Source organism: Vicugna pacos, chromosome 29, assembly GCF_048564905.1.
Source record: "Vicugna pacos chromosome 29, VicPac4, whole genome shotgun sequence".
NCBI classification, from domain to species: Eukaryota; Metazoa; Chordata; class Mammalia; order Artiodactyla; family Camelidae; genus Vicugna; species Vicugna pacos.
Genome location: NC_133015.1, coordinates 20834765 through 20846726, shown reverse-complemented (window position 1 = coordinate 20846726; position 11962 = coordinate 20834765). Strand labels below are relative to the sequence as shown.

Genomic DNA, 11962 nt, shown 5'->3' with positions numbered 1-11962 from the left:
GGAATGAGGTCATGTCTCTTGCAATGAATCATGTCCATTAAATTTATCTTCTTTTCTGAATACTTTCCTTCCTTTATTTGTCATTTCCAAGTCTCTAATTCTTGATGATTGCTTAGTTAAATGAAATCACTGATTTTTAAAAAAAGTTTTTTTAGTGGTAAATTTTTACTTTTATTATTATTATTTTTAATATTTTTTATTGATTTATAATCATTTTACAATGTTGTGTCAAATTTTTTTTTAATTTTGAAGAGGGCATGAAACTGAAGCTATTAACATATTATCTACATCAACATGTCTTCTTTTAATGTTATAATAATTTTTCCTATCCAGTTTCCTAGAAAATAAATACAAACTCAATTTTATTCAAAACTCTCCAAACATTTTCCATTTCTGCATCTCTTGTTTCATGTGTGTCCTCTCACCTTTGCCATCTTCCTACTCTTTTGATACTGGGAACAAAATAGGGAAGATGATTATTCCTTATTATAATATTCCATTACATAAAAAACTTCTCTTCCCACTGACTAATAACTGATTCATCTCCACACATTTCTCCACTGTTCATTTTCCTTTGCTCCAAAATTACACATAAAAGAATCGCAACTCCACTTAAATAACTCCCCCATATTTTCAAAGACAATCTGAGAACTGTAATCTCAAGGGGTCTTTAAAAGGTCTCATCTAGTCTAAAGCCTTGAGATATGATCCAATACATAGGACATATCAGGATTTTACATCTAGAATCAGAACCAGAGTTGATTTAACAATGGAAGCAAACTTGGAAAGCCACCAGCCCAGCGTCCTCTCTTTCACGTGTAAGGAAACTAAGACCAGAGTTGTACTGTCTAGAACAAGGCTATTTCATATATGTGTGTACGTCTATGTAACAATTAGGGCTTAAATTTTTATAAAGGATATTCAGGTGAACTAGCATAGATCCTAATGAAAGGAATCTTGAAAACAAAACTAAGCCCTTTTTATAATTAATTTTTAATCTTCACACACACGATTTTATTTCCTAGTCGAGAATGATTTTGTATTCTGAAACAGCACCTTTATTCCAGCCTCAGATTCCATGCTCTCGGAAGAGTTACGTTTTCCCACTCCGGGGTTCCCACCGCCGAAGGGACTCCAGCCGGCGGGGACCGGGCGTCCAGGGCCCCGGCTCCGCACCCATTTTGCTTGGTGGAAGGGCGGCGGGCAGGGACAGAGACGGCCGCGACCAGACAATGTCCTGCATTCACGGCCGCCTCGGCCAATCACAGGCCGGCGCCTCCCGGCCCCGCGCGGCGCCACCGGCCACGGCCCGGGCCGGGGGAAAACCTGGCCTCCGGGCGGCCATCTGCGGCCATCCCGGGCCGGGCGCATCGCACTCCAACGGCGCCCCGCCCGGAGCAGGGGGCCCGGGGCGTTGGGGCCGCGGCGCCCCGCCGGGGCAGGGGTCGCGCACGGAGGGCAGGACGCACCGCCCCCTCCGGCTCGAACACGGCGCTGTCCCTTTAAGGCGAGCCTCCTCCCGGGCCCGGGAGCGCGTCGGCGGCCCCGCCGCGGGGGGCAGCGACATCCGGGCTACCGGGCTGGTGACGACGATGGCCCCTCGGGCAGCTCCCCGTCTCTGCGGGACGCCCGGCTGGCCGCGGCCGGGGGGTGCAGCCGGGGCGTAAGGGGGACCTTCGGCGCCACGTGAGCCCCAGCTCGGGGCGCCCCGCCGCCGCCCACCCCCTTCTCCACCTCGCGGTCGCCGGGCCCCGGACGCGAGGACCCGGCACGCGGGTCACGGACGCTTCGCCCTCGGGGCCGCGCCGCGCGCGCCCCCGTCGGGCCCGCCCCACCTCCTGCGCGTGCACGGGGCGGGGCGCCGAGGAGACAGCCAATCAGCGCCGGCCAGCCCGGGACCGCCTCTGAAATCCTCGCGGGGGGCGGCGCGGGAGGCAGAACTTCGTGGGGGGCGCGGCGCCGGCAGGCGGGCGGGGGAAGCGTGAGTGCCGTGCGGCTGGGAAGCCGGGCACCGGGCCGGCCGGCTCCGACTCAGAAGCTCCGCGGAAGTGAAAGGGCGGGAGCGGCGGGGAGGGGCGCGGGCGGCGCGTGAGAACCGGCGCGGGCGGGCAGGCGGGAGGAGGGGGAGGCGCCGGGAGCAGGTGGTGCGGCCGGAGGGGGGCGGGGAAGGGGGAAGGGCGGGGGGGGCGGGGGCGAGGAGGCACGTCCTCCAGATAGGAAAACCGGGGATGGATGCGCCGAGTTAATAAGCGTAAAGCCAGAATCTGTCAGGGTTTATTTATGCAGCACAGAGAACTTACAGAAGTTGTGTACTTACTAGTGAGATATGTTCTAAGATTTTCCTCTGCTCGAGTTTTTGTTTTAGAAAAAGTGGTTACCTATTTTTAATATCCGATAATTTCTATTAAAATTCAAAGTTGATCACTTAATATTTTAACGTGAGACTTAGGGGGAAAGGAACAAAAGGTATTTAAAAAGTAATGTTCATTTCTGTGATATCGTCTACGGAAAATTTGAGAAAGAATATGTTTCGGCAGTCGGATACACTGAGTTAATTTTTAGGGTAGAGTAGGGGGTGTGTTGGCTGGGAGGTCAAGACTCACTGCTGGGTGATCTGGACAAACCCGTACCCAAAAGTCTCATCTTCCTCACCTGCAAAATGAAAGCAGTGACCTCCTCCACTGATCTCGCAGTAAGTCACATTGTGATCCAATGTATATTTGAAGAAAAGTGAAATATAAGCATTATTCAGTCTCACGGGTCGGATTCCCTGGGAACCTGGTCGGGGCCACCTTCTCCTCTGGATGGCCTCGTTCACTCGCAGAGCGTCGTCCTGCTCCCAGGATCACTCTGTCCTGAGGTCCAGACATAGTTCACTTGAGTGTCACAGAAATCTCGTCACGTGTGTGTCCTAAACGGAGCTCCTCACCTCCCCTCCAAACTTCCCGTGTTTCCCATCTCAGCAACTGCATCACTACAGCTGGGTCATCCGCCCGTCACCCCACCCTCCAGGCAGTAAGCCCCACGGTCCGTGTTACTTCCGTGCTTCTGTCTGTGCCACTCCCGCCGTGCTCTGGCTCTGACTTCCTCAGTGCAGGCCACCGGCGTCCTGTACCTGGATTACCGTAGTTTCTGGCTCACTTAGTCTTTCGGCCTCGGGTTTTGCCCCTCCCCCATCTCAGCATTGCAACCAGATAGATATTTTTTTGTAAAGTAAATCCATCGCGTTACTCTCGTTTAAAATTTTTTAGGGGATGTCTGTTGCTCTCAGGATAGTCCTGTCGCCTTAAATTCGCTTTATAAGGCTCTCCCAGCCCTGTCTCCTGCTGGTCCTTTACCCCGGCCCCTCCTCCCAGCCGTCCCAGCTCCAGTCCACCTGAGCTGCTTCCTCTCCGAACGCGCCCAGTCCTCTCTAGCTTCCGCACCACTCCCGGGTCTCCTCTGTTCCGAGGTGACTTCCTTCCCTTCCCTCACCTCCTTCCCCACTGAGAATTAGGGGCGCCCCTTGCCTTCCTCCCGCTGCAGCGAACCCCAGCCCTGCGCTGCGGTCGCCCTTGGTCCTGCCCTTCAGAGCGGGGGCTGCACGCCGCTGCACGCTGTTCCCAGTTCCCAGGGGGATCCTGGCAACGCTGGCCACAGCCTCCTAACCCTTTCAGAACACACTGAGAATACACTGCGCGGGAACCGGCAGCCTTAGGTATCTGCTGATGGGTGTATTTCGGTTTTGAATGTGTTTTTCAGTTTTGAATTCCTCTCCTCTTAGTTACAAGCTTCTCTGTAAGAATACCATTTATTAAAAAACATAAATTTTACTTAAACCCAGGTGAGGTTTTTGTCACAATTAACTATTTATCTCTTTTAGCAAAAGTTGTATAGTTTGTGAAGTGAAATTCTGGACCAGTGGCTACTGTTTAATGCAAATGGGCGGAAATATTCATTTTACGCGCAGACTCTGAAACTTTAAAACGGAGCTGAAAATAATGCCCAGATAATGATTGAAGGAAGGTGTGGATGGAAAGAGGACTGAGCTAAGACTTCCGGTTCCTTGTTTATTATTAATTTTTAGGATAGCAATTATCCATCTGTTAAGAAATTGCTCCGATATTGACTTTTTAAAAAAAAATCCTGACACACGTAGTATTTTTCTTTTGTTTACATGAGATGTCGGTGTAACAAATTGAAATTTTCATTTTCCTTTTGCCCACTTAGAGCTAGCAATGCTAACGTGTGTACATTTAGATCTGTAGTATTTCTAAACACCGCCCTGCTACACATTTTCCAATAAAGTTAAACAAGAATTCTTTGTTGAGAGATGTAATATTTGGAGGGGAGGATAAGGGAATAAATCTTAACTACTACAAATTGTTTCCCTTCAGCCTTACTCTGAAGGGGACCCTTGTTGGTTTTCTCATTACTGTACAACTAGCCTGTTGACTTGGTTACACTTAGGTGGAAGGGAGTAGCATTTAGTAAGAAACAAAAATTTTTAAAAAGAAGGGAGGGTAAGTTTGTTCCTTTAGGAAAATAAGCATAAATAAATAAGATTACATAAAAGTAAAGGCAAGTAATGTATTTCAAGTATTTAAAGCAGAATACTATTCATTATAACCATGTACTGTTTCTACAGAAAAGTACTCTCTCAGCATGCATCATCTCTGTTTACAGGACATGCCAAATGATTGTTAAAAACAAGTGATAAGGGAAAAAGAGATGCTGGAGAAATGGCTTCTCTTGTCTATGTAGGCTTGGATAATTTTGAGTTTAGAAAACACTATAGACACTGATTTGGTTGAAAAAAATCCTGTAATTTTACTTTACTTACATTTTCACTAACGGTGTTTTCCAATCTTTAAATCTTTTAAAAAATTTTATTTCCAAACTGTGGAATAATGAAGGATTTTTTAGAAGTGTTTACAGTGAAATTTTTTTTTAAACAGCTACTTTTATGATCAGATCTACAGTGACATACATTTCAGCCTTATTTAAGCCTGTCAAACCTGATTAGGTGACCACTTGAGAGAAACACACTGAAGATGAGATCTGAGATTGCCATTTGCTACATTTGTTGATTTTAGCAGAGATTTCCAGTTTATTGGGCATCGAAAATAAACTGTCAGCCTAGTAGAGATACGCAAATGGTGATGACAAGTACCTAGTACAGTGGAAAGAAGGTGGGGCTTGGAATTAAAAGACCTCAGGACTAAGTCAGATAATTTTATACCTTCTGCAAGGTAGGTCTGAGACTTAGCTTCCACGTTTATAAGTTGGGAAACTGTACTATGTTGACCACCTCGCAGTGCTGATGTGAGGACGAGGGTGATGTGTGTATCCTGTCGGCCTGGAAACAGTGGACAAGTAGTAGTCACTGGTGCTACTTACTGTTCTGCGTGTGCTGCTCTGGACTTGGAGACATTTGGTTCCATGAAAATCATAAAAACATATATATTTTTATATAAATATAAATTGTATACACATGTCTAAGAAGGAAATAAATTACTTTTTAATAAACTCTAGCTCCCTAAGGAGGATTCATATATATTTGCATTTGTTCATGAGTAACAGCTGATATTAGAGACAATTGGGGTACTCTAGATAAAAAATAGTCATTGTGGTAGGTGTACAGAGGATTCTGGTGCAGTCTAGATTATTTTTTTAATTTTTATTGACGTGTCGATTTACAATGTCAGTTTCTGGTGCACAGCAAAATGATTCAGTTATACATATACATACATACATATATATTTTTTCTTTTTGGATTCTTTTCCATTATATGTTATTACAAGAGATTGAATATAGTTCCCTGTGCTGTACAGTAGGTCCTTGTTTGTCTATTATATATGCAGTGATACAGTCTAGATTTTGTTATATCCATGAAGTATACAAGAGCAAGATGATGTGTGTATGTGAAACTAATAAACATGGATAAAGAAAAATATTTAATGAAGTATATCTCGTTCAGTGCTCACTGTCAAAGGTTAAAAGAAGATGTTCTTCAGTGACGATGTTCATTGGTTGTTACTGACCCATGACAAATCTGAAGGATAAAGTGCCAAAGAGGCAACAAAAGCACTGCCGTTATCCTTGACTCCTTTACCCAAGATTGAAATATTTGGGGGCCAGCGGTTAGTCACTCCTCCCAGGTCTGACTGAGAACTTACTATGTGCGGAAAGCTAGAGCGCACAAAGGATGGATGGTAAAATAAGTACAAGATGCATTTTCTCTCCAGGAAGAGTTCTCAGAAAGGAAAGAGAGAAAGCCCTGAGACATTCGGGAGTAAGTCTACATCCTCCAAGAGGGAAGGATGCTGGCTGGGCAATTCCCCAACTCTGCTGCTCTCTGCAGCTTCCAGCCGACCCCACCAGCAAGCAGAGGAGGCGCGTCCTGCCTGAACACATCACTCTCACCCTACACTGTTCTACCCTGTGTCTCATTCTCTTGGGTCCTAAAATTTCCCATTTTCTAAAGTTGCCCGTTATAATATAAATCTCCCTGAGAGGGGTGGAAATGCACTAGAAACTAACACTGAAATAACCTTTATCCTGCTTGGCAGAGATTGTTTTTATCCTGCTGGGACCAAAATGGGGAACAAGATGGATGGATGAGAGGAGAACAGCAGAGGTGGAAAGGAAGAGAGAGGACCCAGGGAGCTGGGGCCCAGAAGCGCCCGGACAGCTTGGCCCGGGACAGCTCCCCAGCTCCGCTTCTGTGCAGGTGTGGTGTCATGCCCTGCGGTTCCAGCCCCTGCCCTCCGGCTTCCAGGGGCTCTGCGTCTGCCTGACCCACAGTCCTTGTCTCTTAGGGGATTCGGCTGGACTCAGCTCCACAGTAAACACGGTACTAGAAGAAAACATAATCTAAAGGGCAGAAGACCTGGATTCTTTGTGACTTTGAGCCATTCAGACCTTCTGCAGACTTCACTTTCCACATTTGTAAAAGGAGAGAGTGGGTGACATTCCTATCTGGCTCTGAGTTTCTCCCTTTCCCTGCTTACTTCTCTCGCAGCTCTTTTTTTTTTTTTTTTAACTATAATTAAGCCTCTACCACAGGTGGTAAAAAATGTGGCAACTCTCAAAAGGTGGAAACAATCCAAACACCCATGAATGAATGGATAAACCAAATGTGGTCTATACATTTGATGGAATATTATTCAGCCTTAAAAAGTAAGGAAATTCTGACCCGTGCTATAACACAGATGAAACTTCAGGACGTTCTGCTGAGTGAAATAAGCCAGATATAAAAGAACAACTCCTGGACGATCCCACTGACATGAGATACCTACAGTCATCAAGCTCCTAGAGGCAGAAAGTAGAATAGAGGTCACGGGGTGGGGGGGGCAGCGAAGACATGGGGAGTTATTGTTTAATGGGTGTAGAGTTTTAGTTCAGGATGGTGAGAAAGTTCTAGATGGACAGTGGTGATAGTTTCACAGTAATGTGAATATAATTAGTCACTGAACGTACACTTAAAAGTGGTTAAATGGTACTTTTAAAATTATGTATCTTTTACCACAAAAATATTTTAAACAAACAAACCTGGAGGTTCACAGTGGGAAGCTGGCTGAAGACCCATTTGTGTGACCTGCCTGGTGCCTTGCACCTGACTTTTCTGTGTGGCTGTTTGAGTTTTGACGGAATCTCAGTCGCCCCCCGCATGACAGGACCCCCCCACTGGAGCCCTCCCCAGGGGGCACTGCTCCCTCTCCATCAACAGACAGACCTCTCCTGGACCTGACCTGGTACCTGCTTTCCCCCAGCTCTTCCCAAGTGGAACCCTGTGCTGCGGCCTCCGCACCCTCGGGAACCGTCTGGAGTCGGGCTCGCCCGGGTTCACTGAGGACGCTGCCCCGACTGCCCCGCTTCTCAAGTGCGTCCGTGAGTAGCCTGTCTCCATAGCCTCCATCCTCTCCCGTGACTGATTTTCTGACGCCTGCTCTTCAGCCTCCTGCAGCCCTCACCCCCTCGGCGTCTCCCCCAGTACCCACTGCCTTTCAGGGGTGTCATGCAATAGCTGGGTACACTGGGACCACTGCACATCGGCTGATTGTCCACACCCCCAACGGAGCCCAAGGTGAAGTCCGCCAGGACTTCCTCCCACACTCTTGAAAACCGCTCTCTTTCAGTCTCATTGCATTTCACTTTAGGCCTCTGCGCATGCGTGTCCTGGGGCCCTGTTTGGTCACGTTTCAGCCTTCTTCTGCCTGAATATACCTCTTTTTTTTTAATTCTTGTTTTTTATTGAAGTGTAGTTGATTTTCACTGTTACTTTCAGGTGTACAGCAAAGCGATTCAGTTACACATATACACACGTGTATATATATTTTCAGATTCTTTTCCATTACAACTCATTACAAGAAATTGAATATAGGTCCCTGTGCTATACACTAGGTCCTTGTTGTTTATCTGTTTTATATATAGTAATGGAACACACCTCATTTTTAACTGCTCTTTTGCCGCCGTCCACAAGTTTCTGCACCAGCAGATCCCAATGCCTAGCACCCTGCCTCCCTCTTCTCTGTGTGACAAACTCCTGTTTGTTCAGGGCTCAGCTGGGACCACCTCATCTCTGAGAAAGCAGTTGCTGGCCCCTCCCTCTGGCGACAGGAGGAGCGTGTGTGCCCACAGTACCCTCTGCCTGGTCCTCCCCAGATGTGAGCCTCGCCAGGGCAGGGCCCGTGGCTTCTTCCTAATGGCATCCTCGGAGTCCGATACGGGTCCCCCACAATCAAATTATTGAATAAGTCACTGAATATACTTTTAAGAACACATTGTTGTGGTGCTGTTCTAATTGATGACAATTTTGCTTATAATTTTATTTCTGTAATTTTATTATATTCTGATAAATATCAAGTCATGACCTTTCATGTTTCCTTTTTTTTAACCAATGACTAGTTAATGTTAACACTCAGTATATCAGTTAGAATTAGGTTTGAAAATCCCCAGATAACAGTAGCATGAACAGAAATTTTATCCCAATTCTGCATGAATTCAGCTCGTGTTGGGCTGATCTGTGTCTCACTCCAAATCTTCAGGGATCAGTTCTTCTGAGGCTGTGCCATTGTCTCTGGGCTCCGAAATGGAGGCTAGATTGGAATTCCAGGCAGCAGAGTGGAGAAAAGAATCAGGGGAGGGTGCAGGGCATACACCAACTGTCTTTCTGGAGGCGCCTCACAAGCTCACACCCGATGTTCTTTCTTATACACGTTGGGCCGGCTTAAGCACACATAGCTAGCTGCAAGAGAGGCTGAGATACACAGTCTTTATCTTTTTGTTCTGTTTTGGGAGGGAGGGAATTAGGTTTATTTATTTACTTTTATTGGAGGCACTGGGGATTGAACCCAGGAGCTCGTGCATGCTAAGCACATGCTTGACCACTGGGCTGTCCCCTCCCCCCACACAGTCTTTATCTTGAGCAGCCGTGTACCCAGCTAAAAATCCCATTGGCATGGAAGAAGGTGGGCAATGAATATTGGGGGACAAAAAGAGAAGTCAGCCACACCAGAGTTTCAAAAACACAGAAATATGTCAGTACCATAATCCTGATGAATCTAGATTTCAGATATACTCTTCCCAGCTCTTAATCTCCTTTGTGGAAAGGTCGTGACATTTAGACTCAGGAGTTTTTACAAGAAGTAAATCATTAGATGTCTGGATTTTTTCCCTATTACCAAGTAATGAAAGGAAGAGGTGCTCCCACCTTGTCCTCAGACTGAGGTTCAGGGATGGGGTGAAGGGGGTGTGGAGGTGAGGGGTGTCAGCAGAGGCAGCGCTCAGCAGGAACAATGGCAGGGTTTCCCTTTTTTTTTTTTTAATTCTGTTTTCTTTTTCTTTTTGGGGGTGGGGTAATTAGGTTTGTTTGTTTTTTCAGTGGAGGTGCTGAGGACTGAACCCAGGACCTAACGCGTGTTGAGCATGTGCTCTGTCACTGAGCTGTACCCTTTCCCTTGGATTTCACGTTTTAACACAGCTGGTCTGACCCCTGAGTCTCACCGGCTGGATTTGCTTTGTTCTGGGTTTTTTCTGGCCTCCCGGGGAATGTTCCCAGCCTTTCCCTCCGTCGGCACCTGCAGTTCCACCCCAGGAAGCTGGGGGTCTCTATTCCACCACGGGCCACTGTGGACGCCCTTCTCCAGTCACCCAAGGGGAGGTGTCATCAAAGGCAGCAGAGTGCAGAGCGCCTGCCGGGGACCCCAGTCGGGACCACAAACCTGCTCTTGCTAGTAACCAGCCTTGTCACCCTCCACCACCAGCCCAGATGGCAAGCCCTTGGCTCACCTGTTTTATTTTCTTTCATTCTCATTCTCGGGCTTCTCCCTTCTCCATTGGACCTTTCTTCCTCCCATTATTTTTGCTCCCTCCCAGTCCCCTCCAATGTCCTTGGAAACCCGGATTCCTCTCACAGCTCAGTCCTAACTCACTGTGAATCACCTTCCCTGAATCTCTCACCTCACGGCAGGGCTGCCCCCAACCCACTTCCTTAGCTGCTCCTGGCTCAGCATCCTCCATGGCTCCCTCCCTCCCTGAAGGCTCCTTCCTCTCCTCCTGCAGACTTTCGAGAGCTCCCCTCCTTTGAGAAAGGGCTCCCTTGTCTTTGCTGCTCTGTCCCATTCTTTTGCCACCAAATAAGGAAATACACAGTCTCCACTCTTCCCATTGTTCAATCACTACTTCTAACTCAATTCCCTGTTGGTTGGCTGGCATAAGACACAGCTTTGACGTCATCAGTGACCTCCAAATTACCTAATCCGATGAAGGCACCAGATTCCTTGATTATAACATGACACTGTTGTCATCGCCCTTCCATCAAAACTTTCTCTTGCCTTCCACCACATGACATACTCTGGTTCTTTTCTTACCTTTTCTGACCGTTCTGATCAGTAAGAAGACAACAATGCTCACAGCCAATGTTTGATGGGCTCTTATTTTGGTGTCAGGCAGAATATAAGGTACTTTCTCCACATCATTTCCTTGAACCCTTGCATTAACTCTGTGAGGGAGATGCAGTTACTATCCCCACTTTACAGGTAAGGAAACTGAGGCTTGTAGGCGTCCAGAGGTCAATGATGTGCTCCCGATGACACAGCTTGTAAGAGTTAGTGCCAAACTCAAACCCAGGCCAGGAGAGCGCATTGCTTCTACCCCACCTGCTGTTCCTGTTTTCCTGATTTCACCTTAAATATAAGACTTTCCAGGACCCTCTCGTCTGGGCTACCTGCTTCCCTGTCTATAGACATTCACTTTTACAAGGAAGTGTTTCACTTCCGGGGAGGGAACACCCTCCTTTCTTTATTTATTTTTAGCCTCTTTATTATGGAACATTTAAACAGACAACGATGAGAGAATTGCGTAATGACCCCCTCCCCTGCCCCCAGGTTCCATCACCCAAGCCCAGCGTCATCCATGTACAGCACTCTTGTTTCATCTGTATCCACCGTACCCCAGCTCACCCCCACTGGCTTATTTTGAAGCAAATCTCAGAAATTGTATAGTTTATCTGTAAATATTCCAGTGTATTTTTAAAAATATAAGAACAAAAAAAGCCTTAACTACAAAACCATTTATATGTCTAAAAATGAAAAATAAAGTAAAATAAAATGAAAAAGAACCCCTTAATATCAGCAAATATCCAATCAGATCAGATTTTCTCAATTGTCTCATACTTTTTTTAAAGAGTTGGTTTGTGCAGATTAGAAACAAAATGAGGTCCACACAATGCACTTTTTAAATAGCTCTTAATCTTTTGACTCCCCTTTTCTTTTTTATCCTCCCTGCAAGTTAGTTGTAGGAGAAAAACACCAGCTCATTTGTGCTCAATTTCCACATTCTGGATTTTGCTGATCCCATCCGCATGGCGGTGTTTCGCACATTGGTCCCTCCGCGCACCCAAATTTCCAGTGAACTGTAGTCAGGTCCAGAGCTGTGATGTGATCCAAGTTCATCTGGGCAAGACGATCCCGTCAGGAAT

At 46.7% G+C, this 11962-nt stretch overlaps 1 long non-coding RNA gene across 1 annotated transcript; it reads left to right on the top strand.

Moving 5' to 3' along the window:
- The first annotated feature begins 2295 nt into the window (after positions 1-2295).
- LOC140690224 (uncharacterized) lies at positions 2296-7965 on the top strand. Its single transcript, XR_012065407.1, has 3 exons — positions 2296-2692; positions 6552-6712; positions 7755-7965. It is a non-coding gene; the product is annotated as an uncharacterized lncRNA (long non-coding RNA).
- Positions 7966-11962: the final 3997 nt, after the last annotated feature.